At 38.0% G+C, this 11826-nt stretch overlaps 1 pseudogene; it reads right to left on the bottom strand.

Annotated features, from left to right (window-relative positions):
• Gm18472 (predicted gene, 18472) lies at window positions 1142-2114 on the bottom strand (annotated as a pseudogene).

Genomic DNA, 11826 nt, shown 5'->3' with positions numbered 1-11826 from the left:
TTGACATAAGTACCTGATATTTATTTATAAAATATCTGCAAAAATCAAGGCATACTAGTATAGGGAAGCACTGCCAGGACCTGAGGGGAATTAACAGACAGATCTCTGATTTTGTTGGCCAGGTGTCCTGTATATCTTGGTAAATTCTAGTCCATTGAGAACACTTCATCAACTTGGCTAGAGATAGTAGATATTTCCATTTTGCCAGTATTTAGAGTACTTCATGAGCATGATAAAACTTGTGAACACATGAATTCCCATCTACATCTACATGACTTCCACCACATTAAGCCAGCCAGTATCACACCATGGCTGGAGGAGGACCTCATGGAGTTGGACTCTTATCTAAGCTATTGATGTGTTGCATGATTTGAGAGAATGGGTTTCCTTTAGTAATGTTTGCCCTGAGAGGTTATACATTCTTAGGTATAATGTTAGTAGTTATTTATGCATATATATAGGTAGCACTAAATTTATTCATTTGGTACAAAGAAGAAAGAATGCATGAAACTACTATAGAATAGTGCTACTAAGGATGAGGTGGATTTTAAACGCATGATATATATTAACATTGATATTTTCATTTATTTACCTCTCAATCCCTCTTGGACCTCCCAAAAAACAAATAAATAAAGCCCCTCCCCTTCCCTTCTTTTCTGAAAAGGAGGACAGCACACTGGGTGTCAACACACGCTAGTCCATTAAGTGACTGTAGGACTAGGCCCAACTTCTGCCACTGAGGCCAGAGTAGGCAGTCAGAGGAAGAAGATTCACAGGCAGACAACAGAGTTAAGGACAAACAGAGTTAGGGATAGTCTCTGCTCCAGTTTTTGGAGAACCCACATGATGACCATGCTGCATACCTGGTATATATGTTCAAGGAGGCCCATGTCCAGACCTGGTGTGTTCTTTGGTTTGTGTTTCAGTTTATCATCCCCAAGGGTATAGTTTAGTTGGTTTAGACTCTGTTGGTCTTCTTGTGGTGTCCATATCCCCTTCAGGTTCCTTAATTCTTTCCCCAAGTAAGTCTTCCACAAGCCTTCTCCCAAACTCTGTCTAATATTGAGGTGTGGGTTTCTGCACCTGTTTATGTCAGCTGCTGGGGGATCCTCTCAGAGAACAGTTATGCTAGGCTTCTGTCTGTGAATTCAGGCTGAAAGGTAAAACATACCCTGGGACACCAAGGTAATTGAAGGAGGAAGCAGGACACTAATGTGTCCATATAGATCTTCTGAGGACAACTTGACATATTACTCCCCAAAATGGCAAGGATTGATATTGTATTCATTCATGTCTGTCTCTCAGAGAGCACCTGTAATTCCAAGCCAGCAGTGACAAATAGAGTTGTTAACAGTGCCATCACATGTAGCATCGTTGTGATAAGACTTTATCCAACAAAGAGGTATCAAGGTCTTACAGTGTGTTCCTGGGAATATACAACCCATTCAGACATAGAAGTTGCTGTTTCCTGTATCCACACATGGACCTCCACGTAGACCTGGTGGACTGGCACATTCATTAAAGTCGAGTTCACAGTGGCCTCCACGATTCTGGTACCATTACAGAAATAAGCCCCATGGTACCCATGTGGCACCATGTAGACATGGCTGGGATCCACATTTATCAGTTTCCAACTCACAGTTCACACCGCAGTACACTTGAGGAAGATGCATGTTTGTCTTCTTATTTCATGAATGCATATAGCCTCATTCATGCTAGAATCAGAAGCACATTCATCCACTTCCAACTGACAATGCCTGCCTTGGTGTGCACGCATACAAAAGCAAGAGTCGCCATTGATTTCATCATGACACAAAGCCCCGTTTAGGCAAAGAATGAAAGTATACTCACTGTAATCTGTCTTGCAGAACCTTCCTGCATATCCATGAGAGCACATACAGATGGGGTGCCTCCTTGTTGGTAGGCAGTCCCTCAATAGGAATTAGTGGCAATTTCACTTGACAGTCCATTGTACCCAGGAAGACATTGGCACATGAAGCCCCTTTCTCTGGAGTTTTCATACAAGTGTCAATTCCTTGGCAGAGAATGGAGAAGTATGGGTCTTTTATATGTTCACAGTTTTTGTCCAAATTATTGTCTATGTGTAAGAAACACATGTGTAGGTAAACTCCCAAAGTCCAGGTAAGTTTACCCCGTTGGTCTTGTGGAATTCCTATCCTGTCCAGGTTCCTCAGTCTTCCTACAACTCTTCCACAAGACTTCCAGAGATCTATCTAAGGTTTGGCTCCTCATTTTCTTTACCAATTCTTCAGTTGAGGGATATTTGGATTGTTTCCAGCTTCTGGAAAGTATAAATAAATCTGCAATGAACATAGTAGAGCAAGTGTTCTTTTGGTATGGTCAAAGCATATTCTGGGTGTATGGCAAGGAGTGAAATAACTTGGTTTTGAGATAGAACTATTCCCAATATTCTGAGAAACAGTGAAATTTATTTGTTTAGCACCGTCTTGTGCATGCTACTATGAACTTGTGAGTTTATATGTGTAAGTGTTTTTGGACAGTAGGGTATCCTGCGCCTTGGAAGCCAGAAACCATGCAACTATGGAAGGAAAAGGTATCCCAATGGAAAGGCATCCTGAGATATGTGGGCCCAGGAAACACACAGCTTTGAGTTGTGACACTGTCCCAGTAGAAGCGAATCTTGAAATATAGGAGGACAAGAACCTTAGACCTCTGAGGTGGGACAGTGTTCCTGTGGGAGGACATTCTGAGAGACAGCATCCCAAGAACTACATAACTGAGAGAAATCCTCTTCATCAGAGGCCTTGCAGCTCCCAGGGTAGGGCATTCCCAGCTGAGCTGAGGAGCTCAGGGGCCTCAGACACACTTCTTTTTTTTCTTCATTGATTCTTTTCTTCTTGACTTCTTCAAACAAAAATCATACTAGGCAGGAAATCTGAAGAAAGAGATTTATTGGTGAGTCCAAGGTGTTGAGCGACCAATCCAGGGATGGCTGCACTCTGCTTCTGGGTGTGGGCAGCAGAGTGCTTAAAGGACAGTGCTTAAATCAGGTTCCTTAGGAGGTGGAGCTCTTCAGGGAAGAGATATCCAGATTGAGAATTGATGGGATTTTAAGTCTTGAGCCTGGGGAGCTCAGGGCTTGGTGGGTGGTTCAGAGATGGGTGAGTTTCCTGCTCACCTACTCAAAGGTTTGCGTGTGTGTGTGTTTTGGGTGGGTTGAGAAACTCATGGATTGGTGAAATTTTGAGATCAGGGATTGTTGGATTTTTTTTCACCCACATTTTCCTGCCCTGGGCCTAAAAGGAAATCCTTGCTGGCTACCTCTGTCTTTTACTGAAACACCATCTCTGGGGGGCTGCTAGTTTGGGAGAGAGAGGCTAAAGATGAGGTGCTGCCACTGACAGGTACTTGGCAGCACAAACTTACAATCAAAAGGACACAGACAGAAAATGAGGCTTTCTGCTAAATAGCCAGAGTTAAGATACATGCTCAGCTCCAGCTTTCTATTCCAATGGAGAACTCCCTTGGAGCATTTTCCTTATGCCTGCCCTCATGGTGACCGTTTCCTTCTTCCTCCACCTCTTGGCCCTTCTCCTCCTGGATCCTAGCCTGGCTCATGGTGAACTACTTCTACCTGGCTCTCCTCCCTGGGATCCCAGGCTGTAATTGAAAGTCCAGCCTTCATAACTCTGCTCTCCAGTCACTGACTTTTCATCTTTTTATTAACCAATCAGACATAATTGGTGGACATTTTATATAAAACATTGGTATATGGGATTCTTCAATATTCACAACAATGCCCATGTCTGGATATTGTCAGCATCTGGATACACAGAGCTGTATAAAAGGCCAATTCCCAACAACTTTTAGATTTCTGATGAAGCTTAATATGACATAGGGCAGAAAAGAGACCAGTGTGAACAGAAGCTACTATTACAAATAGAAAGGCACAGACAGTCTCTGTCAAGGAAAGCTTGGCTGCTTTGTTCGGGGTAAAAAAGAGATTCTTTGAGGTTTATACCAACAACTCTTATCCAGGATTTTAAAAGTCCTATACTCAAGGTCATATACCCAGTTGAAGACCATGCAGAAGTACTTGTATGTAGCCTTAACTATCCAGCAATCACTCCAGCAACCCTCATCTGAGTAAAAGATCTCTTTCACGTTGCTTAGTACAGGTGGAATCTCCAGTTACTCAGAACCCACAATAACAAGAAGAAACAGGATGATTGTGTTCCCATAGAGCAGTGAGCTTGATGATGGCTGAGTGAACAATTCCCATGCTGAATTCAGGGAGGAGACTTGTATCTGGGACTGGAAATCAATGAAAAAAATATCTTCTGGGTTGGGAGGCAAAAGGCAGTTTTACTCTTAAAAAAAAAAAAAAAAACAAAACTGTAAAGGTTGTGGACAGTGCTGACATTTCTGACCACCTTATCACTCCAACTTGGATTTTTGGACCATGCACTAACAATAACAAAATAGAGCCATCTGAGAGTATGTGTACATAGGAAGGAGAAACTTGTTCAAATTTCTCTATTGATTTAACTTTTCTTCCATCATCTACCACACAAAAACCTGAAACCCATTGGAATCTTATAGTAACAGGATTGAAATGACAGGAAAAGTAAAAGATACAACTTGAGTCTTGTATTTGCTAATGTTAAATGAAAAAAAAAAAAAAAACCCTAAGCCAATATGCAGACATTACTCTTCATTACGTTTAGGTGTCTGAGTAAATTTTTATCAAAGACTGTTCAAAACTGAAACTGCTAGAATTACAGAAAAGCTTTAGTAATCAAAGAACACCCACAGCCTGTCCTTTGTGTTCACTGGATATGGGGACAGATTGGATCAGTGTATGAGCTGTGGAAGCAAAGAAACTGAGCAATACATCCATATATCCCCTTTTGGACATAGTCTTCATGGAGACCATAGAGGGTAATCAATTTCTGATTAATTATCTCTTATGATCTATAATAAATTCTTCCAACACTTGAGAAAGTCCCCATGGATTTTAGATAATGGAAGACAGTAGAGTGGGAAAAGCACTACTGAGGGAATTAGGTATGAGGAAAGAAATAATTGATATCCACTTGACTGAGACTGACAGATAAAATAATGTTCACCACTAACTTAAGGAAAGCAAGTACTAAGCAAGGTTCTTGAGGCTGGCAAGGAGTTTTCTTAGTTTTTATGAACTCTTTGTTTTTATTATAAAGTTGGAAAGGCTTTAGCAGACTTATATAGTTACACCAAACTTCAAAGATAAAGTGAGATTGATTCATGGAGGAGCGAAAGGGAAGAATAATCAGAAGAGCGCGGAAATGGATGGTATGTGAAGTCAAATGTGGGAGGTTCCTGAAAAAAAAAAACAAACTGAAGATACAAAATACTTTTCTCATGAACTTTATGGCTTTAAACAATCACCTTGAATTGAATAGAAGGCAAAGATAAGCCTATCTCTGCTCAGTATAGTTATGTCTCTTTATTAATCAGTGCTTCATTCTCTTCTGTGAAAAGAAGTATTATGGGTGGGAATAATTTGTATGAGTAGGACCTTTACCGGTATTCAGGTATCATGAGTTGTAGGCTGCAGTTGGAACTAAGATCACAGTATAAAAACTGAGCCATCCTGCTACCCCAGGGAATACAACTAACTAGTGGCTGTAGCATTGGAGAACAGGATCTCCTTTGTGGTTTGCCTTGTGTAGGGCAGAGAAAAAGGAATCAGATATACTAAAGCAATTATTATTAAAATGAAGGGGTTCTCTGTGGAAAACTTAGTTCTTCCTGTCCATGCTAGTGTATCCAATGGTGATGAGAGGAAGAAATAATAGATGCTAAGATTAAACGCTGTGCTAAATATTGATTATATTTGATTCGGTGTCTTCTTAGCTTTGAACTCCTGAGATAAGCTGACACTTGCTCAGAAGAGATGGCAGTGGATGTTCCAAGTGCTTTACCAATGTTAAATCAGGAGTCCTATTATTACTTATAGTGTAATGACTTTTGCATCATTGTTCTGTCCATATACTGTATATCCCCCTTTTATTGTAGCTATCACTGTGTAATCTTTGAATGTTTTGCAGCTTTGAAGACTCATTTAATAAACATGGGAATGCATTTAAAGTATCATGCATTGATAATAATTTTACAAATGGTGCATAGGAGAGGAGATTCTGTTAAAAGGTACAGAAAAAAATACAAGCAGATATTTGTTGAAGCCACAACATTGTGCATTGGAAATTCTAGGGCTATTAATAGGTTACTTCCCTAGTAGTTATTGGCCACAGAAAACCTAGCAGTTTCTAAAAGAGTAAAGATGTTTGCAGCAGGTGTTGGCTTTATTTAAGAACTGAATGATGCCCTTGGTATTGTGAGGATCATATGCCCCAGTATAGGAGAATGTCGGGGCCAGGCAGTGGGAATGGATGGGTTGGAGAGCAGGGCAGGGAGAGGACATAGGAGGCTTTGGGGTAGCATTTGAAATGTAAATTAAGAAACTATATAATAAAAAATGCCTTAAAAGGTCATGGCAGAAGGAAAAAACAGAACTGAATGAAAAGGTTCTACTGTTGAGGAAGTGTATTGCTTGGCCTTTGAGGATTAAGAAATACAATTTAAGTCATGCAAGTCTTATTTGCTATAAAAAACGTTGTGAATTCAAATTTACCAGGTGTACTTGTCTAGAAGATTCTTTTTTCTTTGGAGTTATTCACTATCTTTGGCTCTGACAGTCTTCTTAATCCCATTTTCTGTTGAAATCTTTGAGGCATGAACTGATATGTTTGCTTAAGACATCTCATTTAGGAGCAAGTGCTCAAAGTTTCTCATACTTAGGCTATTGTACAGTTGTGAATCCTTATGTTATTTCCTATCTACTACAAGTAGGATCTTTGTTAATGATTATTGAAGAGCATGTTTATCTATGGGAGGAATTTTAATACTAGATTCCTTTAGCTAAATAATATTAACAGGTTTTCCACAAGCCTTGTCCCATCTAGTCTCAGGTGTTTTTTTTTTTTTTTGTTTGTTTGTTTTTTTTTGTTTTTCACAGTAACAATGTTCTCTATTGGTTCTGCTTTGTGGGTTACATCATAAATTCATAAAACTGAAAGATTACTCCAATGACTTTTGTACAATGATTTCACCAGTGTATTATACAAGCATATCATTAATGTAGGTTGCATCATTTGTATCTGGGTAGCATTGATGATTTCTTCTTTCCACCAGTTATGTGTAGAGTATCTCCCAATACCAGGATTTCTAGTCAGAAATAGTAAAGCTTCTAATTTTCATGAGCACGATTTCTCTGTGTATAATGTGATAAATAAGCTGCATTTCCAGCAATAGGCCTCACAATTAGGTTCTATAAAGTAGAAGATATCCTTGGCTGTAACCTGTGATAGCTGTAGAGTCTATATGACTCCATTAATAAATGAATCAAAAATAACCCATTTCCAATACTATACATTTTACTTGGTGGCTTAAATGTTTAGTTGAACTATCCTCTTTTGTAAGGTGAATCCATTAAATTACATTCTGAAGTGTATACATTTTAGGAATTTTTAAAGTATTTTTCATGTATTCATACATGTCTATATGATCTAATGATTACTTATACCATTCCATCTTTCATCCACAGCAACACTCATATATGTCCCATTTGATTTCAAATTCGAGGCATATTGTTATGTGTTTTATAGTTACAAACATATAATTATGTATATCTAATGACTAATTTCTGCATTCAAGGATTCCTTTGGATTTACAGTATTTTTCTATCTCTTCCATAATACTCTGAAGCTTGATGCTGATGATGGTTTTAAATTTAACTGTTGTTATTAGGCATACCAAAGTCAGATGAATTTTGACCAGGGGCATACTGTAAAGGTCTCTTTGTGCTGCAAAATGAAGTTGTTTTGCTGATGGTGAATGTTGCATTAATCTGTGGATATAAAGATATATATTTAGAATGTGATTATAAAGCATACTGGTTCAGTAAGTTGGCCGCTGTAGGTTGTTTTGCAAGACTGGTAATCTCACTGTCTGTGAACAGATGACTAGGGTTACAGTGTTTGGTATAACACATTTCCTTGATCATATAATAAGACTACTGATTATCATTCACATTACACTCTATCATGAACAATTAACGTGTAATTTTGAATAACTAAAACTCTATTATCATGATGAGGGCTATGATTTGTGAAATAATGACATTTGAGAGGAGTTGATGAAATATTGAAGTTTACCTATAGGTTTTGTACTGTTCTTATCTTTAGTGTTCACTTCAACATAGCATGGAGGTAAGGAGTAGATGAAATATAAAAATGAGAGACATAGGGGACTCTCTTTTCTACTTTAATATTGTAAGAAATTCTTAAATCAACCTTACTGGAAATGACAATATGAAAGAATATTTTGTTAGAAGCTTGTCTGTCTTGAATGTGATGCAGAAATTAGTGGAGAGTAATTATACTACCTGTGGCTGACAAAAGAATGATGCAGGTACTTTCCTATTTTCTAAGATTGCAGAGAATCAACATTGAAACTTTTGGAATATCTCAGAGATGATGATCTTCAGTGTTGTGGTACAAAGTGATTTTTGGAATATGTAGAGCAAATATTCTTGTGGTCCTTGAATTATAGTCAGTGGGTTATTCTTTTTTCTTTTAACGTCAACTATGCCTGGGTCTAATGGTGGCCCGTTGGGCAATATAATTCCTCTGAAATTATGAGCTTCTGATTTAATTGCTAGAATACACAGGTAAAAATCCACGTATAGTGTTTTTGGCATGCAATTCCATGGCATGCAGTTAAGATTGCTAAGTTTTTCTGGCCAGCCAAACTATTTTTTTGGTAAATTTGGTGAACATAAATGTATCAAATTAAGCAAAGGTAGTAGGTACAATATCAGAGTTATGCAAATGAGCTGTAAGCAGTTAAATCTGCATACACAAAACTTCTATAGATCAAGGAAGATAAAATCTTAGCAGGGGTGATAGAACCCTCAGGAAGTCCCACTCTTATTTTAGATATCTTTGGCATTTGATGGACTGCTGGAGAAGGGAGAATTTGTTTTATTCAGTAATGTTTGGCCTCAGAAGATACCACGATTATATTAGAGATCCATACATCCTTGAACACTTACATAGCCTAAATTGACAAGTTGATATTAAGAAGAGAGGGAGAATGGGCTGTACAACTCTATAGTATGACTGGTTATGGTTTTTCTGAAATAATCATCTTTTACACTGAGGAGTTTCTTTATGAATGGAGATGAGTAAATTTATCTTAGCATATTCAGACAAATGTTTATAAATTGTTATGAGATTAGACTATTACACAATATTTTGTTGTTATATTTGATTAATAAGTTTGTGGTTGACAATTCTCCACTATCCATAACTTCAGTAGCACCAAGTAATTAACTATGTTTCTAGTACTAGGATATTGTTTCCCTCTGAACAGGACATATTATCAATTAGAGTGTTAGTAGATGCCACAAAGTTATGTATGCTGCCACTGCACACTTGAGGTTATTATGCTATGCTGTTAACTGATGAGGTTTACAGCCATGATAGCTATATATGACTTTTGATTGCCTTTCTCCTTTGGAAGCTTGCCCATTATTTTTATTTGTATGTTCTTTTGGTGTCCCTATCACCTCCAGATTCCTCAATACTTCCTCCAAATTTTTCACAAGACTTCCTGAGTTCCATCTCATGTTTGGATGTGGATATCTGCATCTGTTTTGGTCAGCTGCTGAGTGGTGATTTCCAGAGAACAGTTATACTCAATTCCTGTATACTAGGTTCCTGACAAAGTATCATTAATAGTGTTATGATTTAGTTCTTGCCGAAGGGATAGATCTCATGTTGGGCCAGGCATTGGTTTGTCTTTCTCCCAGTGAATATGAAATCTTTGTCCCTGCACTTCTTGTAGATAGGAAAAATTTGGGGTTGAAGTTTTTATTGTGAGATAGTTTCATTATCTCTTCACTGGAAGTCCTCCCTGGCTATAAGAGGTATTCACTTTAGGGTCCATATCCCCTACTGCTAGGATTCTTAGCTAGAGTCACCTTCATAGACTTCCACAAGCCTCCTCAATTACAGCTTGCAAGTTCATAGTAGATCTATCCACAAAATATTCTTACACCTAATGTTTGTGGTACAATAAAGTGAAGTAGCAAAAATAAATGTCAGAGCCAGGTGATCAGCGAGTTTTGTTATAATAATGTTTCTATGAATAATTTTAAAAGCTCCATCAATTAAATTTCAGTAACCTGAACATCCAAAATTGAGCTAAACTTGATGGGAAAGTGTTCACAAGGACTCCACCATACTTATAGAACAACATGCAACTGAGGAAATCTGGAAAAGGAAGATGTGGCCATTCTCAGCGAAGATCACACAAATTATTTGTGTTTTAACAGAAGATCACCTTTGAGAATGTGTATTGAAGTAACATTAAACTTACTAATCAGATTATATTTAAGAATATATAGGTATATGCATGTATACATCCAACAAAAATTAGTAAAAGGGGGACATAAATTTGAAAGATATTGTGATGTGGTTTATTGGAAAATTGAAGGAAGAAAGAGAAAGAAGAAATGCAATTAAATTATATCAATAAGAATAAGAAGGTAGTCACACACATGCATACACAGAAATACACACAGACACACACACACACACAGACAGAAAGAGAAGAGAGACACAGAGAGACAGAGAGAGAGAGAGACAGAGAGAAATGAAAATGCAGCCATGCACAAACACATGCACACATACATAAAGAGAATAGAGAGATTCATATAAGTACAGATAGAGTAGTAATAGTAGAGATAGTGTAGGATTTTAGATTATAGAATGTAGGGTAGGTATTAAAAACACATAATATTTATAATGAATAAAATATGTCTTAAGAAATGAAGCTGCTAGTGGGGAAAAATGTAGATTTGTCTTTTGTTTGTTACCTGGATGCACAATATGCTCACTCCTCACACCAGAAATGTATGAGTTCACAAATGCAAGCAGAGAGAGAGAAAGAGAGAGAGAGAGAGAAAGAGAGAGAGAGAGAGAGAGAGAGAGAGAGAGAGAGAGAGAGAGAGAGAGAGAGAGGGAGAGAGAGAGAGAGAGAGAGAGAGGGAGAGAGAGAGAGAGAGAGAGAGAGAGAGAGAGAGAGGCAGAGGCAGAGAATAATTATGGACCTGTCTTAAAATAAATTTTCATACTACCTGTTAAATTATTTCTTTACAATGACTATACTTTAAGCCATTTCATGTTCATTAGATATATTTCTTTTTTAAATCTAATCTGCTTTTTCTGTAGTCTAATCATTCTAATAGACATAAAGTTCTAATCTAGTGTGATGGCTCATTCTTATAATCACTGCGCTTGTAAACAGTGGCGCAGCTGGGTAGAAAGCATCAGCAGCAGCTGCATCTGGCAGCTCAAAATCATAATCAGAAGGGTCCAGACAGACAAAGACACTTCCTTTTACAAGAGCATCTATTCCCAAGCAACCAGATACATGCTCAGAGCCCCCACACACCACTGGCTGTTTTTGCCTTTTGTCAAGTGGAACCATGTAAAATTGCATTTATTTATTATTTCTCATTTCACTGTTCCTGCCTGCTGCAGCACACAGAGAGGAGAGGCGATACATACAAGCTTGTATAGAAATCTCCCTGGTTACAGAAGGCTATTGATTTACATAGCTAGTTTTGAGATCTCTCACTTGATTGGTCCTAAGCCCATTCTTATTTTGAATGCACACACTCAGCCAATCATAGACAAATGGTGCTAATATAAGTCCCTGAAGAGAGGGGTTTTG

Source organism: Mus musculus, chromosome 7 (assembly GCF_000001635.26).
Source record: "Mus musculus strain C57BL/6J chromosome 7, GRCm38.p6 C57BL/6J".
Classification (NCBI taxonomy): domain Eukaryota; kingdom Metazoa; phylum Chordata; class Mammalia; order Rodentia; family Muridae; genus Mus; species Mus musculus.
This window is presented reverse-complemented; position numbering and strand designations above follow the sequence as displayed.